Genomic DNA, 27,674 nt, shown 5'->3' on the forward strand with positions numbered 1-27,674 from the left:
ATATTACTAAATAAGGGGAACATGTCCTTGTCATCTGATATAGCGATTACGCTAGTAGTTTCATAAATAGATTCTATAATCATTTTGACTTCCTACATTTTGCATTCACTAAATTGTTAAAAAGGTTGTAGAATGCTATTTTAATTAAACATTTCGTGGTACGTACCAACGTTTTTAAAAATTGTTTAATGATATTCCAAATAACCCTTTTATACCTTCTTCTAAAATCATCTTATGTTTTCAATATCAATAACTTTCAAACTGACCTGTTAAATTGTCTGAAGAGATATATATATATGGAAAGCTCGAAAGAAGGGTCGGAACACCTTGCCTTAGGGAAATCACGTCAAGACAACATTTAATAGATTATAGTGGTTTATTAAAAGGGGTAGTAGGAATAACAGAATGATTTAGATTTTTCTAAACAGTTGATAGCATTCTTGTAGCGGTAAATCATTTGGAAACTCATAGTTTGGTTAGGGTATTGTTAAAGGCACTAAACTAAATAATAATTTAAAATAATGATTCAGTTTAGATTATCCTCAGTTTCTCGTATAAAGATTATAAGAAATGTTAATTTGTGATTTTTCTGATACGTTGTAAACTGGTGTAAAACAAATTCTTAATCATTTAAGGCAAAACAGTTTTAAGTAAAAAAAAAATGGTTGATGATGTGAAGGCAGTAAACTTTTTAAACCTTTGACTCACTTAGTTATGTAAATAATAAAAACAACGATTACATTTTATGATTTTGCAGAAAACATGTTATAAAGTGTCTTACACATACAAAGGATGTAAATCATATGATTGCCTGCGGGATCACAGACCATCAATTCCCATGTATCCTATCAATGTTCAAAGTCTATTTAAGTCAATATCAAAGCTATGACTGGATTATTTTCTTTATCATGTGATACACCATGTAATCAATATTCGATACATTGGCAGATTGTTGAAGGACTTGTAACATAAGGACTAATCCACAGTATTCATAATACGTTTTAGACATATTCTAGTTCAATCTAAATTATTATATTGTCATATGGCTTGGATTTGGAAAATCTAAATTGCAGAGTTAATAATTTTTGTCATTTTAGATAATTACATTTTTTAGTTTATAATTAACTAAAGCTTGGGGGTTCTGAAACCTGCTCTCTATTTCTAAAACAGCTAGTTACCATCGGTAGTTGCTTATAACTTGTGCCTTCTGATTATTGTTTTGGAAATTTATATACTAGACCACCAAAGATTTGTTTATAAGACAATAATAATCTTTTTGTCATACTGCAGAAAAAACAGCCGTTTTTAATGCATGCATTGCGGGTCTAAAGTAGCATTTTTATTCTCTAGAGAGTAAAAATCGTTTTTATTCTCTAGAGAGTAAAAATCGTTTTTAGCCCCTAGGGAGTAAAAATCTGCTGTTGTCAACTCACTTGCAAATTTTGATTGTAAACAATCGCATGTATCGAATGTATGTATCGATTGTTTAATTGATTGTAGCTAATTGTTGTCTTATTGTAAATAGTTCATTTTATCGATGGTATAATGAACACTAACACAGTAATAGACGAAACGATTAAATCACTGATAAAACAGCTGCTTGTTTCCATTAGCAAAAACATCGTAAAAAAGTTAGAAGTCATGTTGTGAGGTTCTTTAAATGAAAACAATTTTAGTTTTGTATCATTGTTTGTCCAAATAATGGTGCAGTGTGGCGAAAAATATAGTTTATTACACGGGCAAAAAATCTGTTGAACCCTCACTTATTTATTGACCTCGGCTTCACCTCAATCGTAAAACATAGCTCGGGTCGATAAGAGTCACTTTAGGCGCTAGTGATGAAATATACTATTTAAAGTGAGTTAAATCTGACAACAGTGTATCAGTTATTTTTATTTTTAGATTTCCAGTTATATAATGTTAATTGTAATAATAATTAACTTTAATTTTAAAAATAAAACCCACGCACAAATTAATTATGTGTTAGTAACAGAAGAGTAACATTCAATCACTTTTATGTTTCTAAAAATCAACGCTTAATGTTTTTCTTACATATCAAATATTATTTATTAATCCATACACCTCATTTTGGGCTTATTTTTATTTGTGATGCCGATTCAATGATGAATTCGTTCCATATATTGTAGGACGGAGCGTGTAAAACATTCCAAATTGAGTTTGTACATCGTTCTGGCAGGTGTTTGTCGAAATACGATTTCAACATAGAATAGCTTTTTTAGCTTTATCCTTGACCGTTTCGGATTGTATAGGTAATGCTCAAAGGAACCAAATGAGTTTGCTGCTTTGTAACGGTCTAAGTTCAAACCCCGTTTTTATTTTCAGTTTTATACAGTTTTAACGGGTTTTTCATATAGGGAAATACGCTCCGTATGTATCATGGTAAGAAGCACAAGTAAGAAGCCAATGTAACAGCTTTTCCATTTATATATTTTAATGTATTATTATTATTTAAACAATAAACTTTTATTTTACTATATTCAACCCTAAACCCGGGGTCAATTTTTTTTGTTTTCATGTCCACAGAGGCCAAAATTGGAAACATTGAATATCCAAATTTATCTAAAAACCATTTTGTAGAGCTTAAATGAATAGATGTAATGTAAATAACATTATTTTGTACAGCTATTGGTTACGGAGAAAAAAAATCTAAATTTAAATACAACATGTTATTTAACCAAAGGTTAATTTCAAAATACGGAGAGTAAGTAGGCTAAACTGTTGTAGATTACTTGTTTGTCACTATATTATATTGATCAAACTTGGCAAATTTATTCATGTTTTAATATTTTACGATACATGCTTTTAGATAAGGTATCTTTCATTTGTAAAAATTTTGAGCGTTTAACTCATCTGTATCATTTTCTGGTGATATCCATGGTTAGTCAGCATACAGCATATCTTTCCTCGAAACTATTCCACATTTTATTTTATATCGAAACTTATAACTCTTGTTCAACAGGCCGTGGTTAGGCGTTCAACCCGCTTGCGGGACAAAAATCAAATAGTTCAAGCATGCAAATATATTTGTATCCCTCTATATACTTACATAAGTATTGCCTAGCTTATCCATTTGACCATTTCCTTTCAATATAATCGTATCTGCCTATATTAACTTCCTTACTACTTATTTGGTCAGAGACTGAACACTGCAAAAACTATTAAAAGTGTCTTTTAATATCAGATCATAGCCTGTGGATTGATCATGAAGTGAGTACATTTGTTAAATTTTCCAAGTACAAATTGACTAACCATTATTCAGCTGATCCATGAAAATATAGGGTTTCTTGCTTAAAACTATCCATTACGCCGAGATGTCTTTTTTTCCACTAAGTTCCAACAATAAAGGACGGTACAGTATTTCAATTAAGAGAATCGTAGGTGTTTCAAACACTTGTTTGATTCAACAAATGCCCGTGACTTTAATATCCGGCGAATTGAGCTATATACAAATATATACATGACAAATGGTTATTTTCGGTACATTTCTTGTCAAACGCCACTGTTATTTATAACTGAGAACCAAATACTCATCTTTCGTATAAACTGGTTGTCTACTTTTAAATCACAAGCTATGCATATAATAAGCAGAACCACTAACTAAACTTATGTTTAATATTTGGTTTACAGGTTGACAGAGTTATACAACTCACTATCGCAGTTTTTCAAAAAAATCTATTTTTAGAAATATAAATATAAAATTATACCACAATGCAAAATGATAATATAATAATTACAATTAATAATCATCAATTTGTTTGGAAGCTTGGGGAGGCCACAACACAATTAGCTATTATATTAAGCTATGTTAACCTGATATTGAATATAATTTCCCTAAGGTATTTAACGTTCGTTTTTCTCCGACATCGGAGGTTTAAACAGACTATTTACTGATTGCCACACTTTATTTCATGTAATATAACAATTCTGTTTATAAAACAAATAAACAAGGTACGATGATTTGAATAGTGAATCAAAATAAAATTATTTTGTTCTAACATATTCAGTAAACGTGTTTCGTTAGTATAGCAATAAAACGGTTTTTTAATAAAAGTCAAAAAATAACAATAACCGTTCTTTAAACAAACTGTTCTATCTAGTATAGTTAGAAATTAGAGTCACTTGGAATAAAATTGGTCATACGGAGCCTATTACTTTGATTTAAAGACTTAAAATAAATACATTAATACAAACATTAGTTTATTTTGCAATAAGACTGTAAGTGTGGAGATGAAAACATCCTGTCTAATTAAAAACTCCTTAATTCCTATTGAATCGAAGCATTTAACCAACTTACTGTGCCATCAGTTTTGTATATAGAATTTTCACTGTTGTATCCTTGTTATTGTAAAGATATAATCCAATTTCACAACCTCACTTTTTAAAACCTCACCTCCAACGTTGTTTTCTTTCACTTCGTCTGGCAGTTACTTCACTGGAAAGTTGTTTTAGTTTCATTTCTCATTTTACACTGTACTGCTTTGCTTGACGTTTAACTAATATTGTATTTGATAGTTTCATCGATACTATCAAGTATTTAAATCTATACTACTTATTTATTTTAATAAAATCAATAGTTACAAACTAAATATTTTTAATTTGTAATATTTTATGAGTTAGCTGAAACATCTTATATCTTCGGAGTGTTATTTTCATGTTTGTAAGCATTATTGGTTTCATGTGGGCTTAGTTGGTACGAGAGATTTTGCCAAATGTAAAAATTAACATATAGTATAGGTTACACATTCCTCCTAAAGAATTTTCTACCGGAGGTAATCAATAAGAGATATTCAGTATGGTACTTGTAGAATTCGTCTACTTATAAAACCATATTTCCAAATATTGACAAGAATATTAGTTAAATAATATGTCATTATATCTCTATGCCACACCAGTTTATTTTGGTACATGTGACCAGAATCTATATCGATACCAAGCAAATTTCTTAAAAGGAGTTTCTGTTGTGCAGTTTCCTTTCGAAAGATTAAAATAGTTAAAACTGCGAAGAAGTCTCTAAATAATCAGTTAATAATCATTGTGAAGACAACCGACTAGAGTTAGCAAAGGAGTTTGTATTTGAACAAACTTTGCTTGTAGCCTATTAAAAACTGGGATTGAACTACTTACTATTTATATTATGATGAGTCTTAATATAAATTAACTTAAGGTTCTGGTGTTACCAGCTCTCTGGAAGTACAATTGCGTTTGTTGTTCAGGTGTTATGGCTTATCAATTTAAATCGGATGAATTTTAAAACTTTCTAGATTTAACGAATTTAGTTTATGATTCGTTTTAATTCCTGACAAGATTTTTTCTTATCTAGAATTTGTAGTTCTCAAATTCTTCTGACAAAAAATGTTATGGCCTTATCCTTTTCATTTTTTATAATTTAGCTACGCATATTGCAAAGGTTTTTAATTATATTATGTTATATTATAATATTATCAATTTATGACAATAATATACCAGTGTATTAGTTCATTTATATAGATATAATGTTTATCTGATTTTGAAAAAAAGGTAAAGCAATATTCTAAATGTGGAGTTAAGTTTGCAAACATACTGCCAAGTTTTCCATGCATAACGATGTCGAACAGTAATCGTAAATATCAATTTTTAAATATCCAAGACGTTTCTACAAATCTTCTTGACATAGGCAAGTCGTTTCAGGTTTGCACGGACATAATTTTACACGGTTGATAATTATTAGCTTGTATTAATTTTATTTTATTCTATTGAACACTCAAACCCACTCTAAGCTATTTGACGTGTTTCAAATTGCATAAACGATATTTAAATGAACAATTTTACATGTCACGTATCTTTTTTTAGAGCAATAAAGTCTCTAACTAAGTACTTTTTCACTACATAATTAACTAGTCATAGGCTCTATCATTTATCAATTTTAATTTAAACTAATTTTATGACTTAACATACAGTAATTAAAATGCTGAATACAGGAAAACGTGAGCTTTTAAATACGATGAGTGGGTTTGTGATGGCTGAATACTTACGTAGGTAAAAATATTATATTTTCCTTAATTTAAGTATTACTATTGGTTATATAACCTGTTGTACTTATATAGGTTTAAAATAATTAAATGGAATAAAACAACTGTAAATAGCTGGGGATAACAACTCCCAAGGTTCACTTGAGCTAAATCTGATCCCAAACTTTCGTGTTAACAACTTCATCGGAGTGATCAAAGTTCAAATATTAGTTTCCGTTTACACAGATAACACATAATGCAACAACTTAACATGAGCATGGGTTTGAAGACTTTCTAAATAATATTTTACATATATTATAATACAAATAATGTATTATGTTATAATTTATATATGATTAATGTTAATTCAACGCTAATTTACTTATGACAAGATTCCTCTATTATTGGAATTAAAAGAACTTAACTCAAAATTAATGAACACTAATATACTCTTAGGGGTGTATATGGGGAGAAAGCTGGTCTAGTGGTAGAGCACGGAACTTCGGTCCCTGAGGTAGCGGGTTCAAATCCTGCCAAATCATCAATAGATTTTATCTAAGTGATATTACCGTAACCCCTAGGTCTAGCCTGAAGTTTTGTGAAATACAATCCCGGGCTCGTGCCTGGCGTCCTTGGACAAAGAAAAAATAGTGCATTTATAGGCAAAGTAAAATTTAATAACTTTAAAGATGACAGAGTTTTTGTAGCTTACGTTAACCCACTACGTATATGTTAAACGTTATTTTATAGTGATTAGCGTTTATCGGGCTCAACAATGTATATTGGGTCCGCTATTTTACAGGGTTTATCTTAGTGTTATATCGTACCGTTAAAGCCAGCCGTTAAGTGTAAACATATAAACATAACCTAAGTTGGAAGAGTGTGCTGCGTTTTTTTAAAGCTCGATTAGATTTTTTGCTTTGTTTTTTTCTTCAATATGGATAAACGTTTGATATTAACCTTAAATTATGAAATGCCATTATTAAAAGATATAATATGTTACTAAGAGAAGTTCTATGTGAAAACCACCGAACCTTGGCCAGTTAAAGCTTCTAATAAGCTCAGTTATGGCTTCCTGAAAGAGTAAAATTGTCTTCCATAACTACAAAATCAATCTTATCCCGGTATATTAAACAATCCTAACCCCTAAAATATTGGTAAATACAACACATCAGCTCCATTTGAAGTTTAGTTAAATTATCTTACGTTAAATGCGAAACGCTATCCTTAACGTTTAGCGTTTGTGTTTCACGAATATGCAAAAACTCACTAATATCCAGAGTTAGACAGCACACGATTCATTTTTCACTTAGTAGTAACTTTAACAGTAAATTCAGATATTTTAATTTGGGTTTTGTCTAATCGTTATACTAGACATGAATCCAAACTATGCATAATACACGATTATCAATGAGGTTCCTAAAAATTAAAATGTGTTCGGTTACCCAAAATAAATGAATTTGTTTGTTTGTTTAAAGTGCGTAAACTGTATGGACCTGATAGGGCTGTGAGTGTATGGACATTAGAAACGACTACTCTTGCATTAAATTAATTATTCACGTTTAGCTCGTATAAATAATTACTAAAGGTAACCAATATAGAAAACCGTATTGAGAAAGTAAATATTGTGCTAAACAAAAATGCTTTAAAGTTTGTACGTTTTGGCCATATATAATAGCTTTGTGCCATAACCATCGAAAGAATCTTAGTATTAATGAAATTCAAGATGCCGTTTTATCATCTTAAGAAAGTCACGAATAAGACGGTGATGAGTATAAGCACAAATTTAATCCTATTTCCGTTGAGTATTCGTGTGAGCTGCAATCAAATAAGTCTCTTAGTTCACTCAGTTGATTAAAAACCAAATACCTTATATGATGGCTTATTAAAGATTAATCAACAATAATTTATTTATTTATTTTTGTTTTTATAAACCATAAAACGTTTTTAGCAACACTTCCAGATATTACTTACAGTTTCAGAAAACACTTTGACTCAAAATGTGTAATGTTTATAGCATCTCTCGTGATTGGTTTCATGTTTATCCTTTCATAATTCTATATTCCAGTCACTGTATACTTCTAGTAATTTTGATTTATTATAAAAATGACTAATACATAGATTTCATGTACAATCCTCTGGTGACTGTAGGGAAGAGATGGAGACAAATACTTAATAGCATTTTAACAATCTTATTTTCGTTTACAAGGAAATACCAATATTCTTTTGATGTGAAACACAGATGCCAATTAATGAAACAATACAGATGAGTTAGGATGAAGCTCGATTTCAAAACTATGATATTTAGCTTACTAAAAAAATAATAACCCGATCGAAAACTTGTAACTAATAAACTAAGATTTACTCAAAGCCTAGGGAATGCAAAAAAGTTCAATTTAATCGAAATTAGGTACAAACGTGTATACCTACATTTATTCAAACAAGTTCACGAACAGGCATGATCGGACTATGGGAACGATCAAATTATTTAACTTTTTCAAGCCATACAAAATGGCTCAGAAAGAAATTTGCATAAAGTAATGTATTCAGATAAAATCTAGGAATAACCTGTTTTTAACCCCCATAAAACCCCTCATAAATCCTCGTTCCCATAGTCCAATCATGCTGGTTCGTAAACTCGTTTGAATAAATGTAGGGTTACTCGTTACACGTAAAAACCTTCGATTAGACCAAATTTTTTTGCTCGAATTATCACACTAACGAACATTAACAAATTTGAACGACGTATGTATTGTGATATATGTTTACACATACCAAAAGAAAATAACAATCAGATTAATTCCATTCAACATATTATACTATAAATTTAATAAAAAAATTAGGTCAAGTGGTGGATGAGATAATAAATACTCTAACTATAAGATAACTCATAGCTCATAGCTCTAAATAATCTAACTTTGAACTAACTCATATCTGTTTTGAGATTAGGCAGCAGATTTGAACTAATTTATTTCGACTTAACTACTTACTCATTAATTTCACAACATTCTCTATTTTAATTCATTTAATATAGGTAACCAATTTAAGAAAAAAAATCCTGTTTCAATTACGATAACTAAGAAACCCCGTTAACCCGTCAGATAATTAAGCGATGAACTGCACCTTCAACTGTCCCAATTACCTAGATCCAACTGTATAGCTGTATACTGTAATCCTGTACATCCATAGGGTGTTTATAAAAGAAACTGTATTACACTTAAAACTATTAAATGACAATAAACGTATAAGGAATTATACCGAGTATTGGTACATATTGAGTAGTTTACCTAACTTAAATGTTTTTTTTTTCAATTATATGCACACAAATAGTCAAGTCTAAATTCCAACGCGATCTTGACCCACACACAAAATGCCACACGGGGTAATATCTCGTGAACTAGAAGGCTATTAATACGAGCATCTAATACGACTCTAACGAAACTTGTTAATTATTTGTTATTGTTTACAAAGCAACAAAATAAACCAATAAGCTAATAAAACTGCTACTGATTGAAACCTTTTTAGCCACTCTTTCGAGTGGTGTTTATAGAAAACGTTTATGTTACATGGAAAAGGGATAGGAGTATGGTGGAGTTGTAAAGGTTTTTTATAAACACACTGTATATTTCTTTAATTGACTTTATTCCATGAAGTGTAAACTTATTGTTTTGCTGAAAATTTGTTACTTAAAAAAACTATTAGGAATGTTTCGAACAAGATTACAAAATGGCAAATTAAATAATGGTTGCAGAGGGTTCGTGTCCAAGCGTTTTTACTTGTATAACAGTATACGACATTGCTGTACTGTACTTACTATTCAAATTACTTGACACTCAAATACATCTACAACTCGGACGATGTGGATGATAGCTGGACTAAAAGAATCCATTAAATGATAAGTAAAATTACTGTTTATAAGTACCAATAGAATTTTCCCCCCAAGTTTAGAACATTTTATTCGTAACAATTCCTTTTAATTATATCTTAAAGGAACTAACAACTTATATTTCTATTTACAACAATGTTTCGTGCAAATAATTATAAAAAGCAGCTTACAGATACTTTACCAATATTAAATATGGTTTATGACTTAATAAGTACAACGAAAAATCGAAGAGCATTTGATCGTGTAAGAGGACTTTTTTATCGACTGGTACATTGAACTAATATCTAATATCTAGACACAGTAGCAATATAATAGCGAAGAGCTTAACTGGTGACAATATTGGAATCGTGAGAGATGGGGGATTTCTGTTATTGGAAAATAGATAATGTTTGAAGAGAGTTCGGACAAAGTTACGTCAGAATGAAGCTGACCAGCAGGCAAAGTTTCCTTAAATTAATTTACAGTTTTGATAGGAACTTATGGCGTAAAATTCTAATGTGGGGAAATAAAGTTATATTAACTAAGAAAAATAGGCCTACCCTTAGAAACAGTCACGCTCAACTTTCTTCCCCAGAGTACTCGGAAATGTATAAAGGTGTTAACAATATTTGTGCCTATGAAAACATAATGAAAAACTACAGTTTAGTTCCCATCTTACAACAGCTGATGTTTGTCCAGTCTCAAACCTAATCTTTGCTCTTTCTCTCATAAACAATTGATATGGATAGACAAAACTGGTCTACTCTACCTGTGAGAGTCATACATTAGTCAGAAGGGGATTGTTTTTATTCTATGTGAAATGTTTCTTCTTATTATTGTAATTTTGTGCCTCCTTACTATGTTTACCTTTCTCCATGTTAACTTACATCGATTACAATGTTGATCAACTCTGCCAAAAAAGTACTATAGACAATTGAATTCAATATATTTATGTCTTTGTCCATGCAAGTACCAAAATTAGTTTTTTGTTGAAGTGTCTCTGGGAATTATGTATGTAAATTAGTCTTACATTAAGTCCAAAAGCTTAGGGGCAAGAAACATGGATTTAAAAAAGAACCAATTACTAATAAGGAGAAGCACTGACTTTAGTACTTCAAATATTTGATTCTTTAGGATGGGAAGTTATCCTTACTTTTTACCAGCCTTAAATGGAAAAGGGTGATGATTCTTTACGTTTAATTTACTCTATCCTCAAAGGTTTATTGTAATTAGAGAAACTGTTTGAAAATAATTAATGTGATGTATAGGCAATAGCAATCTTAAATCGCAATTATACACTAAGAGGTCATGAAATACTAATAAATCAATACGTTAAAAGGACAATGAGCCTACACCACTTCGCTGTGCGTAGACTATATTTACGAGAAGATTAATAAATTGGTAGTTATTGCGTGAGGGAGGGGCAGACACAACCTACTTTTCGTACCAGCAATTATTTATTTATTTAAAAACAAGACCTTTAATCGTTCACAAATTGACTACTGTGTAGACGGTTAATTGACCTGGCAATCAAGACATTCAAATTAAATTAAAATTACACATTTCAAAAGAAGTAGCATTTTTAAAGAAAATATATTCCCTATAATTACCAAGTTACCTGGCAATTATTGCTCCGTTAGTTTAGGTGTATTAAATAGAGAGCCGAATCCCTTGGACTTAATTTGACACGATATAGATTGACTTCATTGCTAGATCTAACGGTGAGTAAGAATTACGTTTTATAGCTTTGCAACTGTGTTAGAAATATACATTGTATAATGTAAAGACTATACCATCATGGATAAAGCACAGCTTTTCTAATACCTATTGTAGATGAAAATGTTATTTATTCATCACATTTGTACAAAACATGAAGCCGCTATTGTTAAGAAAACATTAAACTTTTTGACATAAATACATTTTTATTGTATTTGTTTTATATGTGAACACGTTTATCACACAGTTATATTTCATAAATCTAGATTCTTTATTTACTAATTATAATACATAAAAACCAAAGTCACTCATTGATCAACACAAAACTATGATAGCTGAACGTTTTTGAATATTTTTTACAATCCCACTAAGAAACCAAATACGGGGTTACATGTAATTATGTATAAGTTGTACGGCAAAACTACCAATTAAATAACATCTGTTTACATTGACAAAATCACAATTTAAGAACGCATATATTGAACCGAGTCGAATCGGTATGTCTTACATGTAACTTTCATAGTGGTGTTGCTTGTAATAGTCCAGAATAGCATTCATATAAACCACTAGTTAATACCTGTAAGTTGATGATAAAACATAGTTGAGTTTTGTCAATCTGTTAAATGTACGTAGCATTTTGTCATTTAACTATCTTAAGATTTATATTTTTCCATCAAATATTTATAGAACTTAGAGTTGGTTGGTGTCATATAAAAAAGTAATGTAACAAACGAAATTTTTGTTTATTAGAGGAATAAACAACCAATATTGCTCGGTACATAATATTCACTTAAATTAAGAGTCCTTGGAGCCTAGACAACTCATAAAACACTAATAGAACTACAAAGAGAATTTCTAATCTCATAGTATACTAGGTATTTAAATTATAATCACTCTGGGGTTTGAAAAATATTTTTGGACGATGAATAACTCTTCGGTGGCTGTTTGAAATAAACGAAATTAACATTGTTCTTATGGCAGGCGATTCCAAGATGACCGTTAGCTTCCATGGACTCTCTTGGAAAAAAAATTCAAAAGTACAAAGAACATTTATAATCTGACAGTATACTACACATTTAAATTATATTCACATTGGTGTTTGACGAAAATTTTTCGGACGATAAATAACTCTTCAGCAGCTTTTTGAAATCAGCTAGCCTCCAAGGTTTTAAAATTGGTCTTTATGACAAGCAAACAAAGAAATTAAAATCAATTTCGGCCGGACAACAATAATTTTATTGTTGTTGAGTCCCATAACTAAGAAAGCCATAGTAGAAGATAACTTGGTTAAGAACACAACAGGTAGAAAGCAAAACTGAGTTTGTATCCTATTTCTAGCTATACAGTTATCTTTAAACTGATTTCTATTGTATCCATTATACAGGATGACAAAAAAGTATGGAAACGGTTTGATATCTTTTTAACTAAATCCGTTAAAATTCAATCCTTTCATATCAACTTACATGTATGAAAACTACTTTTTCCAAGCATTAACATTTGTTTACCTCTACCAAGGGACCACCCATGAGGAGAAGGTACATAATCTTTAATGTAAGCATAGGTTGATATGCACATCATTTTAAAGGGTTAGTCAAGTGGAGTTCATTGCCAGAAACCGTGTCTCAAAAGGTTCATCTGTTACAAAATGGTGGCTGTCCAAAGTTCTTGTGGAATATACCTGCAAAGGCCTTAGTATTGGAAAATACGCGTATTAAACATTAGCTTGAGAGCTGAAACTGTATTTTAAAGCCAACTAGCTCATAAACTAATATTATTAAATCTTCAAAACAAATTTAACCGGGTTTCAAATTTCCCGGCTAATGTTGACTATGAGTATTTCCCAATACTAAGGCCTCTGCATGTAAATTCCGCAAGAACTTTGGACTGCCGCCATTTTGTAACGGATGAACCTTTTTTGACGTGGTTTCCGGCAATGAACTCCACTTCACCAGACCTTCAAATGACGTGCATATCAATCTATGCTTACATTAAAGATTATGTACCTACTCCTCATGGGCCGTCCCCTGGTGAAGGTAAAAAAATGATAATGCTTGCAAAAAGTAGTTTTCATACATATGAGTTGATGTGAAAAGTTTGAATTTTCTAACGAATTTAGTTAAAAAGATATCAAGCCGTTTCCAGACTTTTTTGTCACCCTGTATATGTTAAACACATTGTCTTCTCGTTGTCACAAAGATAGGGAACATGAACAATCGTATGTGTTGTTGCTGTTGTTATTGTTGTTGTTATATGCCAGCTGGGTAAATACAATCGCTCAGATGGGAACAATGTAACAACCTAAAAGTGTTTTATAAATAATTTTAAAACTTACGTTTTAATGAACCCTTTTCTATAGCTAAAAATTCAGGATTTAAGTTATAAGGGTATATCTTAGTGATTGTTTTTAATGTTACATAATTTTCATTTCAGAAGAAGCAAAACAGATGATCATGGAGGATACACGTTCAGATAAGAATCTTCTCCGTGTATTTAGAGCATCCACGTTCCTCTTTGCAGATGTTAAGTATTGTTTCTTTCTCTTCTCCCTCATCAGACTGATTACTTGTACATTCTTTCTGGGTACCACTTTGTTATGTCTTCAAGAGAATGAAGAACGCAACGATGAATACATTTCAAAAGTACACGACGCGTTGATTCTATTCAGTTTTATGGTTTTGGAACTATGTTTCATCGCAAGCAAAGCGAAATGGAAGGAAATATTGGAGATTTTAGAAGAACAATTCAACGACCAAGATGCAACGAATATTAAACTATTGAAATCGTACAAAAAAGAGATTTACTTTTATTGTGTGTTTTTAACACCATTTTGTCTGCTGGGAACTTCGTTGTGGAGTCTAGTCTTGCTCTTATCATCCATAAATTCCTTCGACGATGGCAAATGTGTTCATCTTGTTGCTGGATGGGTTAGGAACTCTGACTCATATGTAATGCTGTTATCGTTGAATTTTACTGGAGATTTTATTATTCATATGAGTTGCCTGCAATGGTTTCTCCTATTCTATTGCATGGTTGCTACGATCAAACACAATATAAGAACATTGTACATTCAGCTCGATGGTATAAATAATTCAATTACTACAGTTGAATTTTCCTTAATGAAACCCAAGATCCCTACAAAATATTTGAAGCAAAAAGAAGCATTAGGTGAATCAAAGGACCCTACTTCCGAGGTAGCAGATATTAAACTCTTAGAGTCAAATGGATGCAATGGCGATCTACTGTATTTACAGATGTTAAATGGAGAAAGTATTATGTCAACTAAAATGTGGCTCCAAAAGTTTAACTGGTATCATTTGAGAGCGATCGAGTAAGTGTTTGAATATTTAATTGAATGTGTCGTAAAATTCAACAAAGTTTCTACTCATGTTAAAATTTCGCTGTTAACAATTATTAAATGTATGTAAATTTTAGGCAGTACTTAAATCTATTTTAAATATAATAATGTAAAACCCAATCCTAGAGAAATTTGATTTTCCGAATTAAAATACAAGTGTAGGATATGGGGTGTTACATTTACTATATGATAGTTTAAAATAGAGTATTTAATGTTTTTACTTTATAATTTGTATTTATGTTACAGATATCTCCACCTAACAGAGAAGATTTTCAGATTCTCTTTACTTTTATCAACTCAGATTGGAGTGATCGTTGTGGCGTTGGCATTGCCAAAACTAAATTTGGTACATATACCTGGAGGGTTTAAACCCCTCAACCCCTAGAGGGCTACATATTTAAGACCTTTATTACTGTGTACTCTATGGCTTTATTGGATGACAAAATATAAAAACAGCTAAACGTTAGTTAGCTTTAGCTCATGGAGCCTACATATTATAAAAACTAAAAAAGTTTATGTCCATTGAAAAAAAAACATGTTTGATAATAAAGTTTGAACTACTTTTATTAAACTCTTGCATGATATTATACAGAAAATGTTGAGCAACATTAAATAGTTCGGATTAAATTTAAATAAAATTTCAGTCATGGTATAAATTTACGTTTAAAAATAAAATCATAACCATGCATACTAAAAAGTACATTATATGGTGGGATATTACTGAGGAGTATTTATAAATACACTTTAATAATAATGTAAACTGTTCGTTACTTGCATGTTCTATATCAAACCTTTATTTACCAGTACAAATCTTCCACAGAATGAAACCCTGGTCGCACCGTTTGTATTGCAGAAAGGGATAGAAGTGTTGGAGGTATTAGGAATCGTTGGACTGTTGAGTTTCTTAGGACAAACACTTCTCAATGAGGTAAATAGCTTATATTTCGACACTGTAGATTTTGGAAAATGTATAGTTCAATCATAGGTGGTTATCATAATTATGATGTTTATTAGGTTGTCATTTTATTTTGACCTGAACAACCCATAACTTAAAACCTAATAAACATCAAAAGACAACTATAACAAATAATGCTTTGGTCAAACCTTTATTTTCTTGAGAGTCTTTCATGTATGAAAGGAAATCTAAACATTTGTTCCAGACCTTCCTTTGTTCTGCATCACTACAAATTCAAGAAAACAATCACCTCCTGTCAAAACACCTCCCATGATTTAAACACCATAATTGTAAACTTTCCACTTCATCTCTTACAGAGTATACTAATTTGTTTCGCAAACTGGCCATACCTACGTGTATTTGCTCTTATGGCTGCACCTGATCCCTACATCTCTGACCTAGAATCCACTAAAAGGCAACCCACCTGCAGTAGGCATACAACATTAATTCTGGCTATGGCAAGAACTAAGAAGTCTACACCACCCTTTCCGTACTAGCACTTAGATACTTGCTTAACAACTTAAACCATTCCAAATCTAATTAATGCCTCAATAATTCTTTCTGCAAACCTTAATACAGAAACCACATAATAATCATAATGCCATCATCTTATAAAACCAGGTAACTTACATTTCTAAAAGGACTCATCGACCATACGTCAAAACACAACCTCACATACACTCTCTGTTTTGACAGGTAAAAGCCCCAGCGTCTGTTTAGGTACATATGCAGTGCCAATAGAATACCACTTTGACTTTTATTGTGATACTAAATTGTTGTTGTATAAGTTATAACAATGCTACAAGGTTTTTTTTACACATTGGTTAAATGCAACTGCTTTAATAAAGGTGTATGTATAATATAGTAACTTAAATCCACGAGTTTGCATTTTTAGTCGGAGTCACTTCGGCAGGCGCTGTACAACTGTGACTGGACAGACAAGCCTTACAGTTTGAGGCGAGGACTGCTCATCATGCAGATCATGGCGTCCAAACCTCTCAGGCTTACTATTGGTGGAATTTATACCCTTGGAATGGAAACTTATGCCAATGTGAGTATGACATTTAAAATGAAGTAAGGCAAACCTAACTTAAAAGGTTTTAGCTTATACAGTAGTGCTAAAAGTTCCTCTTGGACTACATGTGCATTTCCGAGTCATCAAAAAATCTCTGACACCTAGCTTACATGAGATTGAAAATTCCAGTTTTAGTTCGCTAAAATTAGGCACACACTCATTTTAAGTATGCCTGCTATGAGTTGTTGTTTCTATACATCAATTTTATATCGTAAAATGTATGTTATTACAGGTTCTTCAAGCTGCCTACTCTTACTCTAGTATAATTCAGTCGTTTCATTAAAGGAGTAAAAAAATCATAAATGGTGTCAGTAAAAGCTTTGAATAAACCCCATCACGTTAAGGGTTTTAAGTGTTAGAAACTTAGATTTATTGTATACTTTTAAAATCAATTTTTATTTTGATCACTAAACATGCCAAAATTAGCTTATGCAAATTTAAGTAAGCTAGGCCTAGTTTGATTTTGGTGTTATTCACAATTCAATGTGATTTCTAATATGTTTAAAATTAACTTAATTTAGGGTATCTGTGTAGATCTATTGTTAAGCTTTATACATCTTTAATTTTTTTAGTTTATTATTTGATTGTACTTATTAGTGCTGGGGATCGAAAGAACATCATTGTAAACTACAAACAAATACGTACTAAAAAAAATTCCGTCAACATTCCTAACTGTCATGCAGTATTTAAATTTATTTCAGGAAATTGAATAACACATGTCTATTAATATCGTTACAAACATATTTTTTTTACTTGCTTTTTGTATAAAAATCCGTGTAAAAAACGAAATTATATTTGGTACATTTGTTTAGTGCGATCAGTGCAAAACTTGTTGAATTTGTATTGTGTCACAATGTATTAGTTTGAGTATTATTTTTAGAGATGTAAAGCTTTAGTCAATCTAGGAGTCTCTTATAGTACTAACACAAGACACCAATAATGAAGTAGAGGTTAAGTAGAGGTGTTGCTACTGTGAGAAATTTTTCAACTCATACCAAAGTGAAACACAAGAAAATGTATCTTCAATGTAGTATTTAAGTTATATCGAATTAGTTGATCGATAGCTTGTAGGATTGTGGATGAAAATGAAATAAATTCCTTAAATGTGATGATTTATTTTAATATCACCATTATATGCAAGATTAATAATTGTCAAATTCAGAAAACTTTCCTAACAATCACAATTAATTGCAAACATAATTTTGAGACTTAAAATAAACACAATATACTTAGCGAAATAAAAGTATCATCTTATCATTACCCATTATCTTTATCACAGTTGATGTGTTGGTTTAGTTTTATACATTTCGTCCTGTTGCACGAAACAGCTAAAAACTCCGAAGTGCTGTAAAATATTTCATAAAGGAAATAAAGGGGTGATTTTTTAAGAACGACCTTGGTATGAAGACTGAGATTGGATTAGGAAGATTATTAAATAAATGTATACTGTATAGGATAAGATGGTATTTTGAAGTATAACAATTCATTGACTTAATGAACTTTCTGTAAGAGATATAAATTAAATTATTTTTTTATTTATATATCTTACACGGTTAAAATAGAATTAGCCCATCTGTAATCTATTAAAAAATCAATTTAAAAACAGAATGATCAATAGGTGGTCTTTTACAATAATTTGTTGCCAAATGTTTGCTTGATTAGAGAATAGCGCATCCTTTTATTGTCTTTTATCTATTTTTATCGATATCATGTAGATGAGATGAATTCATTATATAAAATACTACCTACGATCTAGACACAAAATAGTAAAAGTAATTTATCATATATTTCAGAAACAAAAAGAAAATAAAACATTCAAATATTGTTCGGCTAAAATGCTTTTTAAACAGAAATGGTTTTTATTTACAGATTAGTTTCACCTATCCATCTTTCAGCACTATACATCTGGTACAAAAATGTTATATACTGCAACAATACCGTTTTTTTTAGTATCTACTATATAATTCTGAAAATCCTGTGTGTTGATAATTATAGTTATTATCAACCGGGTTATTTCTTAAGAGGATGCGAATAGCTTAAAGATCTTGGGATGATTCCCAGCTGCCAGACCTAATTAGTAAACTTTATAATTGTTCTGATGGAGCCAAGCCAAACATGAAATTTAGAGGCACACTGCCGGTCACTTAAAATTCATTTCTTATTTAAAATTTTCTTATTTTCCAAACATTTTTAAGGATTTCGTTTTACTACGGTTAACTTATATTTATAAAAAACCTTATATAAAAAAAAACGTATGAAATAGTAAAATTGAAATAAGCAGTCTAGTACTCTGAAATATTAAAATTTTGCTGATTTGTATAAATGTATTTTTTTTATTCAGCTTTCAGCTGCCAGAAGTTGGTACTTTTATTTCTCGCCAACTCTTATATGTGGCCAAGTAATTATGTTGGTTGAACAAAATAACAAGGAATAAGTAAAGACTAGTAACATGTGTTTATAACAAGCCATCCACAGTATACTAGCAAATTACAATATACAGTAAAAAGGGAAAATGTATGTTGTTACTATTGAGCGAAGATTATACTGAAGGTAACTCGATAAAGGAAAATAGTTCCGATCAAAAACTGATTATTTTACTTGGCTCTCTCTTACCAAAATTTAATCTCTGATGTACGGAGGCAGTTTTAGCAAACTTTGGTCTAACTTGGAAATACATATTTTATAATATTTTATTTATTTTATGTAAATTAGAATTTAAAAAAAATCAATCAGCTGTACCCTTGATAAAGGTTGTTGACAAGCTTATGGGAGAAAGTATGTTTTAGATTGCTGATACCGTTTATTGATATACAGATTATTATTTATCATTATTTTTCATATTAGTTTAAGGAGCATAGCAAATCATCGATAGGCCGTACACCTACATCACATCAATGGTCAAAGCTCAATCAAATCGTCATCAAAGCTATGACAGGATCATTTCCTTTACTACGACACACATCATGTGATCCTTGTCACATTGACATATGTCTGACATTTACTGGCTTTGAATTTACTTTTGTGTTTAATGGATTTGCAAATCTCTTGTAATATTTTTGGTAAACATATGTAGATTTATGTTCACATGTCATCATAATAAGTGAATGAATTACCAGTATGTAATTTACATTATGACCATTTAATTTAACATAAAAATAATCTTCTTGATAAATATAGATTTCCATCGTTAAATAGAAGTATTGATCCAATTGGAAGTATTAGATTTGATCGATTCCTGGTAAACTCAGTTTAAGTCTATTAGTCTAACAGGTATGAGTACAAAAAAATTGTTCACATTTATAGGAATAACCAGAACTTTTTGTTATAATCCTAGAGAAATTCAAATACACCTTCAAGATAACAAGCTTGGAAATCCGAGTAAATTCCAGGCAGTATAAAAGGATATGTCGCATGTAAATTGCAACACTCGCTTCTCTTGGCTTTCCGTGCAAAATATAGGACGAAATATGTTGATAAAAAGTCTTTGTTTCAATACGAAACACTTTTTCAATCTCTCTTAAACCATGTATTCAGTGTAGGGTTATGGTTTTATGCTGTAAAAATAAAATAAACTATAGTTTATTCTAGGTTATAACCTAAGTATTTTTAGCTCGAAAGAAGAAGGTTAAAACATTTGTAAACGTACTAAATATGTACTAAATAATGCAAATTAAATATGCAAGTATATATTGTTGTTCTTTCTTGGATAAAGTAAATGAAATTTCAATAGTTTTTCGTTGACAATTTTTAATTAAAATTGTTGTGCTGCTCATGGAATTGATACTAAATAATAATTAATTAATAGAAAGTGGAATTTTTACCCACGAAAAATATATGAGACCTGATTTCTCAAAATGCCACTTTTACAAATTTCTGGCAGTTTTGTTGTGTTCAGTTCTCATATGAGGAAAAGTAGCGATCGAAGGCAAACTTTGTATCACAACAATTAAATGGAACGAAACAAAATTTAGGTTCAGTTAATTTTAATTTACTTATTAAAAAGAGGAAATAGGCTTAAATTGTTTAAATTAAATTTTATACCTAACATTTTTTAACGACACATGGAACCTCAACCTGCATCTCATTTGACTATCTAATGGTTAGCTGATTGCAAATAATTCAATTATAATAAATAAATAATAATACTATTTAAGTTTATATTATTAATCACATATGATGAGTTTTATTTTATAGGTAAAAAATACTATCCATTGTACAAAAATTGGCGTAGAGTGGCATACAGGGCAGAAATCAGAGATGGTAAAAACAGTCGGTTCTTGCTATGTTGTAATTTACACCAATCGCAAAATATCCAGACTGACACATCTTAAATAGTTTTCATATTTATAACAGTAATTTATATTTGAAATTATTCGTGTTTTGAGATGGCTATTCATTTTGCAAACCTTTATATGGATGAAATTCTCCTTAAATCTCTAGAGCTTAGAATATAAACCTGAGGAAGATAATGGGACTTAATGTTTCTAGGATTTGCTCCAGACAGCTTGCTACAAAAACTCTAATCCTCTTTTAGGAGAAATACTCAATATAAAATGTACATTTTCATCCCCCCTTTGTTTTCCCTTAGGAAATTTGTTTGGAATTCATAAAATTACTTTGCTTTTCGTGTTATACATTAGTACCCAGTTAAGGGATTATTATCAGAATATTTTTAATTAGCCCAGATTACCCACAAATTATTACTTAAAACCCTTTTTAAATAATGTAATAAGAGACAAAAATATAAATGTAGTTTACGTAAGTGGATTTAAGGAAATACACTTCCAAACAAATCAATATTATCGTGTATTTCTTTCCCATATGGATTAACGTGACTTATAATTACCGAAATGAATAAGTCCTTATGCATTCTTTATATAGTGTAAACGAGTTGTAGACATAAGTAATTGGCTTGTAACATACACCAAAGGATTTATATCTTAATTTACATTATATGAAGACTGAATTAGATTATTTATTTTCATAAGGTCATAAAAGTTAAATGTGTGAATACAATTTTTTTCAGTAGTGCAAAGAATGATATATGTACAATAAGGTTAATTATTATCAAATGAATTCACTGTTCAACTTTGACCTGAAAAAGATCCACATATATTCTTTAGCTAAAACCAACTTACTTATTACGTAAAACTATATTTTCGCACATTTTTATATCACCTTATTTTTTTATTATTACAAAAAAATTTATATGACCCGAGATGGTTCAATGAAAAGGTTTTCTACCGTACTCATTGGCTTACTCTCAATGCAATATTATTCAGTTAAAACTTGAACATCTGATGAGGACAAAGCAGTGTTAGCTGAATTATATGGTAAACCGACACAGGGGCTGCCTTTCAGTAAGCCACTTACCTCAACGGAATAAAAAGATTATTTAATGAACAATGGATTGATAACTCGTTTGTATCGGTTTATCTTTAGAGCATTGTCTTTTGGGCAGTATGAAGTCACCAGGAATCATATCTCCTATGTCGTAAAATATGTATACAGTGTGATTGAAATCCCCGGAACGGTAATATATTTATACTCTTATAGATAAAGGAGTTCTGGGAAGTTATTCTCGTCAGGCTGTAGCATATTAGTAGTGGCGAACCCAGAAAGAGCCATCACTTTAGGCACGTTTTCCCCATAAGAATAACATGGTGAGCTTTTTTTGACCACTTTTTTTAAAATCCAGCTCTCGGCCTATACAAGCCTATATAAATGTTCAATACCATTGTATAACACTATTAAAATTTCAAATCCACATCCATTCTCATATATATTCTCAAAATCATCAACTTGATAGTGCGAGGTTTGTATGCAAACTCGGGCATGATCCCCCATATAAAATGCATGCTACCCATATAAAATAATGTTAAATTTTTTTCTTACTTTTTGATTTTTTTATGTTGTAATATTGTTTATAATCAAAAGTTGACACCCACTACGTTTGCCAGAATTTCAACCGTTTTGCCGTATCTCAAGTCGTTTTCGAGATATAAGCGTTTTTAGATAGTTTTACGGACTTAGACGATTTTTTATGGTAAATTTTATTTGTACCCATATAAAATAATGTTAAATTTTTTTCTTACTTTTTGATTTTTTTATGTTGTAATATTGTTTATAATCAAAAGTTGACACCCACTACGTTTGCCAGAATTTCAACCGTTTTGCCGTATCTCAAGCCGTTTTCGAGATATAAGCGTTTTTAGATAGTTTTACGGACTTAGACGATTTTTCATGGTAAATTTTATTTGTACCCATATAAAATAATGTTAAATTTTTTTCTTACTTTTTGATTTTTTTATGTTGTAATATTGTTTATAATCAAAAGTTGACACCCACTACGTTTGCCAGAATTTCAACCGTTTTGCCGTATCTCAAGCCGTTTTCGAGATATAAGCGTTTTTAGACAGTTTTACGGGCACTGTCACAAGGGCCAAGTGAAGCGGTCATGAGACTGGGGAATCCTCAGGTGGTGACGTCACCGGGGACGAGTCTATATATAGAAGTGGCATCCGGGTGATATTTCATTCTCGAGCGTGATGCCGACCTGTCAACACTGCTCCGCTTCGCTGTCCAAGAAGAGCAATTTGGTCCGCCACTACAAGCTAGTACATCAAATGAAGGTGAAACTGTGCAAGGTATGTGATTTAATCTGTGATGATAATGTGGTTCTAAAATCGCATATATTACAAAGTCATAAGAATTGTAATTTTTGTAAGAAAAATGTGGTTGGTCATTTTAAAAGACATGTCAATTCTTGCAATAATTGTCCATATACAATGATTGAATTTGTTGGTGAATCGATTAGAACTGAACTTAAAAATACTCTTCAGTCTTGTCCTCTGCCAATAAAATGGACTTTAGTAAGGAGAATTAAATTTATAAAATATTCAATGGATCAAAGTGGACAATTAGTTAATGAAAAAGAATGTATTGCAGATTTTAGAAGCCTTACTACCTTAACTATTGAGAAAAGAGATTTAAAGCCTCAAATTGAAAATGCACTTTTAAAGATTGATGCTTCCATACACAAATACCAAGCCCAAGGCAGTGGATGGATATATGACCATACTAAGTATTGGAAGTTGCACGTTTATAAATATAAGCCCTTAACTCCAAAGTCATATATTCCCACACCAGAGAGTATTAAATCGAAACATGCAGTTTTAAATATAAAAAATGATGATAATAAATGTTTTCTTTGGTCGGTATTAGCAGCTTTATATCCAAGGAACTCTAATGAAAATGCTAATAGAGTCTCCAGCTATGCACCCTACATAGGTCATCTGAATATGACAAACATAAAGTATCCTGTGAAAATATCTGATATAGATAAATTTGAAAGACAAAATAATATAAGCGTTAATGTATTTGGGGTTGAAGATGATAAATGTATATATCCATTAAGAACAACCAAACTAAATAGTAATACTCACATCGATTTATTATTATTACAAGAAGGTCGTAAATCACATTACTGTTTAATTCGTGATTTTAATAGGTTAATGTTGAGATCTACAAAAGATAACAATAAGAAGTATTTTTGTAAGTTGTGTTTGCAACATTTTTACACTAATGATATATTAGAACGTCACATAACATATTGTAAAAATTTTGATGCTCAACGAGTGGAAATGTCTAAACAAGATACATTACAATTTAAAAATTATAAATATCAACTTAAAGCCCCATTTGTGATTTATGCAGATTTTGAATGCTTTATAAACTCTAATAACCATACTCCATCTGGATTTGCATTTGTCTTAGTGAGAGATTCTAAGATTATTTCTGAAGAGTTATATAGTGGTGCAAATGTTATGGATGTATTTTTCAAAAGGTTATTTGAGACTTATGACTTCATTAAACGTCAAATGTCGATATATATTCCTCTTGTAATGACTCCTGAACAAGAGGCATCTTTCCAAAACTCAACGCATTGTCATATTTGTGAAAAACCCCTATATTTTGATAGGGTGCGAGATCATTGTCATTCATCTGGCCGATACCGTGGAGCTGCCCACAATGATTGTAATTTAAACTATAAAGTAACAAAGAAAATCCCAGTATTCTTCCATAACTTGAAAAATTATGATGGACATTTAATAATGCAACACTTGGGAAAATATGATCGTAAATTAAATTGCATAGCCAAAGATATGGAAAAGTACATTTCATTCTCTGTTGATGATTTAATATTTTTAGATTCCTATAACTTTCTGTCACTTCCATTATATAAATTGGCTTCCAATTTAAATACATTTAGATTCATAGACAATCCTCTACTACAGCGTAAAGGCGTATTTCCCTATGAATATATGACGGGACCAGATAAGTTTGCAGAGTCTCTACCCCCAATTGAAGCATTTTACAGTACTCTAACTAAAGAACATATCTCTCCCATTGAATATGAACATGCTAAAAATGTCTGGACCCATTTTAATATAAATAATTTACAAGAATATCATGATTTATATCTTAAAACAGATGTATTGCTACTGGCTGATGTCTTTGAGACTTTTAGAGACCTGTGTTTAAAGGATTATAAACTTGACCCCGTACATATGTATTCACTTCCTGGATTAACATGGGAGGCCTGTCTTAGAATGACTGGTATAAAATTACAATTATTTCAAGATATTGACATGCATTTGTTCATAGAAAGTGCAATCAGAGGAGGAGTCAGTATGATTTCTACACGTTATGCTAAAGCCAATAATAGATATATGGGTGAACACTATGATCCCAATCAAGAGAGTGTGTATTTAATATATTTAGATTGTAACTCGCTATACTCTACAGCAATGTGCGAGCCACTGCCTGTGGATGAATTCCGTTGGACTAATGAGATAGACTACAAATACAATCAAAATTATGAGTTTGGTTACATTTTAGAAGTTGATTTAAAATATGATAAAAGCTTACATGATTTACATAATGACTATCCATTGGCACCAGAGAAAATGAATGGGAAATTAATACCAAATTTAAATGACAAAACTAAATATATTTTACATTATAAAGCATTACAAAAATATGAGGAATTGGGGTTGGTTGTTACAAAATACCATAGAATTTTAAAATTTAGACAATCAAAATGGCTTGCACCCTATATTAATTTTAATATTGAAAAACGAAAAAGTGCTTATAATGATTTCGAAAAAGACTTTTATAAATTGTTAAATAATAGTCTCTTTGGTCGAACAATTATGAATCAACGAAAGTTCCGTGACATATATCTCAAGGATGAGTCACTATTAACAAAATATGTCACTAATCCAAGGTTTGACTGTAGCAAAAAGTTCGATAACAATTTACATGCTATACATTTAAATAAATTAGTTGTAAAGTTTAATAAACCAATATATTTAGGAATGACAATTTTAGATATTAGTAAAGTAATAATGTATGATTTCCACTATAATTATATGTCAAAATTTAAGAATAAAAGATTTCTAATGACAGATACAGATTCATTAATGTATGCTATAGTTACAGAGGACTTTTACAAGGAAATAGAATGTGACTTGCACTATTTTGATACCTCTGGATATAGTAAAGACCATTTCTTATACTCTAATAAAAATAAAAAAGTCACAGGCAAGTTTAAAGACGAATTAAGTGGTCATATTATGTATGAATATTGTGGTTTAAGACCAAAGTTATATTCTTATATTCCTCTAAAATGGTTATATGAAGAAGACAAGCAAGCTTTAGAGGTGAAGAAAGCTAAAGGAGCTGATGGTGCCACTGTTAAACATCTCCTCAGACATCAACATTATTTGAACTGCCTTGCAACTGGGCAAGATTACTATGAGAATGTGACAAGAATTAAATCTACAAATCATCATCTTCAAACCTTGACCATGAAAAAGAAAGTACTATCCTTTGACGATGACAAGAGGTTTATTCTGGAAGATGGCATCAATACTCTTGCTCTTGGTCACTATAAAATTGATCAAACATAAAATGTATGTAGATGCAAAATAAATGCAAATGTTAAAAAAAGTCTTTTATTTATTTACCCTTACCATCCTCTTGATAGAATTGGTCAAACATAAATCTATATTTGCCATTATTCTTTGACCTTTCTTTGTCTATCACGAAAAAGCCATATTTAGTTTTATCCCAACATTGATGACAGAGATTTTTAAATTGGTTAAATGAAAAGTCATTACCAACATGATTGTTATATACATGTTTTAAATTTAAATCATCTTGTTTAAATAATATTAGGAAATTTACATTATCACGTAAATGTTTGTGTGATTTGCTGTAAGATTGACACAAGTAAAAACAGTTAATATTTTTATGTCGACCCATTGAGAAAAATTGTGTAATATTTGGATTATTTATGTCATCAAATACAACAACTGACTGTGATTTTACATCATTTGGTGTGATTTCACAGTCAGTAAACGTGTGTAATTTCACTTCGTCACACAAACTAAATATTTCAATTATTTTTTTATATTTTTCTTGTTCTAAAGATTTAGATATTAAATATAAGTTTGTAAATTTTAATCCTTCCTTTCTTACAATTAAATTATAAATTACAACCGTCTTCCCACTTCCACTTGGACCACAAATAACACATCTAATATTGGTAGGAAATAGACCCAACTTCTTTGGTATATTTTCCTTAGTATGTACTATTTTAAATTTATGTTTTTGTTGAATAAAAGACATTTTTT

The sequence above is a fragment of the Macrosteles quadrilineatus genome, unplaced genomic scaffold (assembly GCF_028750875.1).
Source record: "Macrosteles quadrilineatus isolate MER2022 unplaced genomic scaffold, UCM_ALF_1.0 Scaffold_6__1_contigs__length_79288215, whole genome shotgun sequence".
Lineage (NCBI taxonomy): Eukaryota > Metazoa > Arthropoda > Insecta > Hemiptera > Cicadellidae > Macrosteles > Macrosteles quadrilineatus.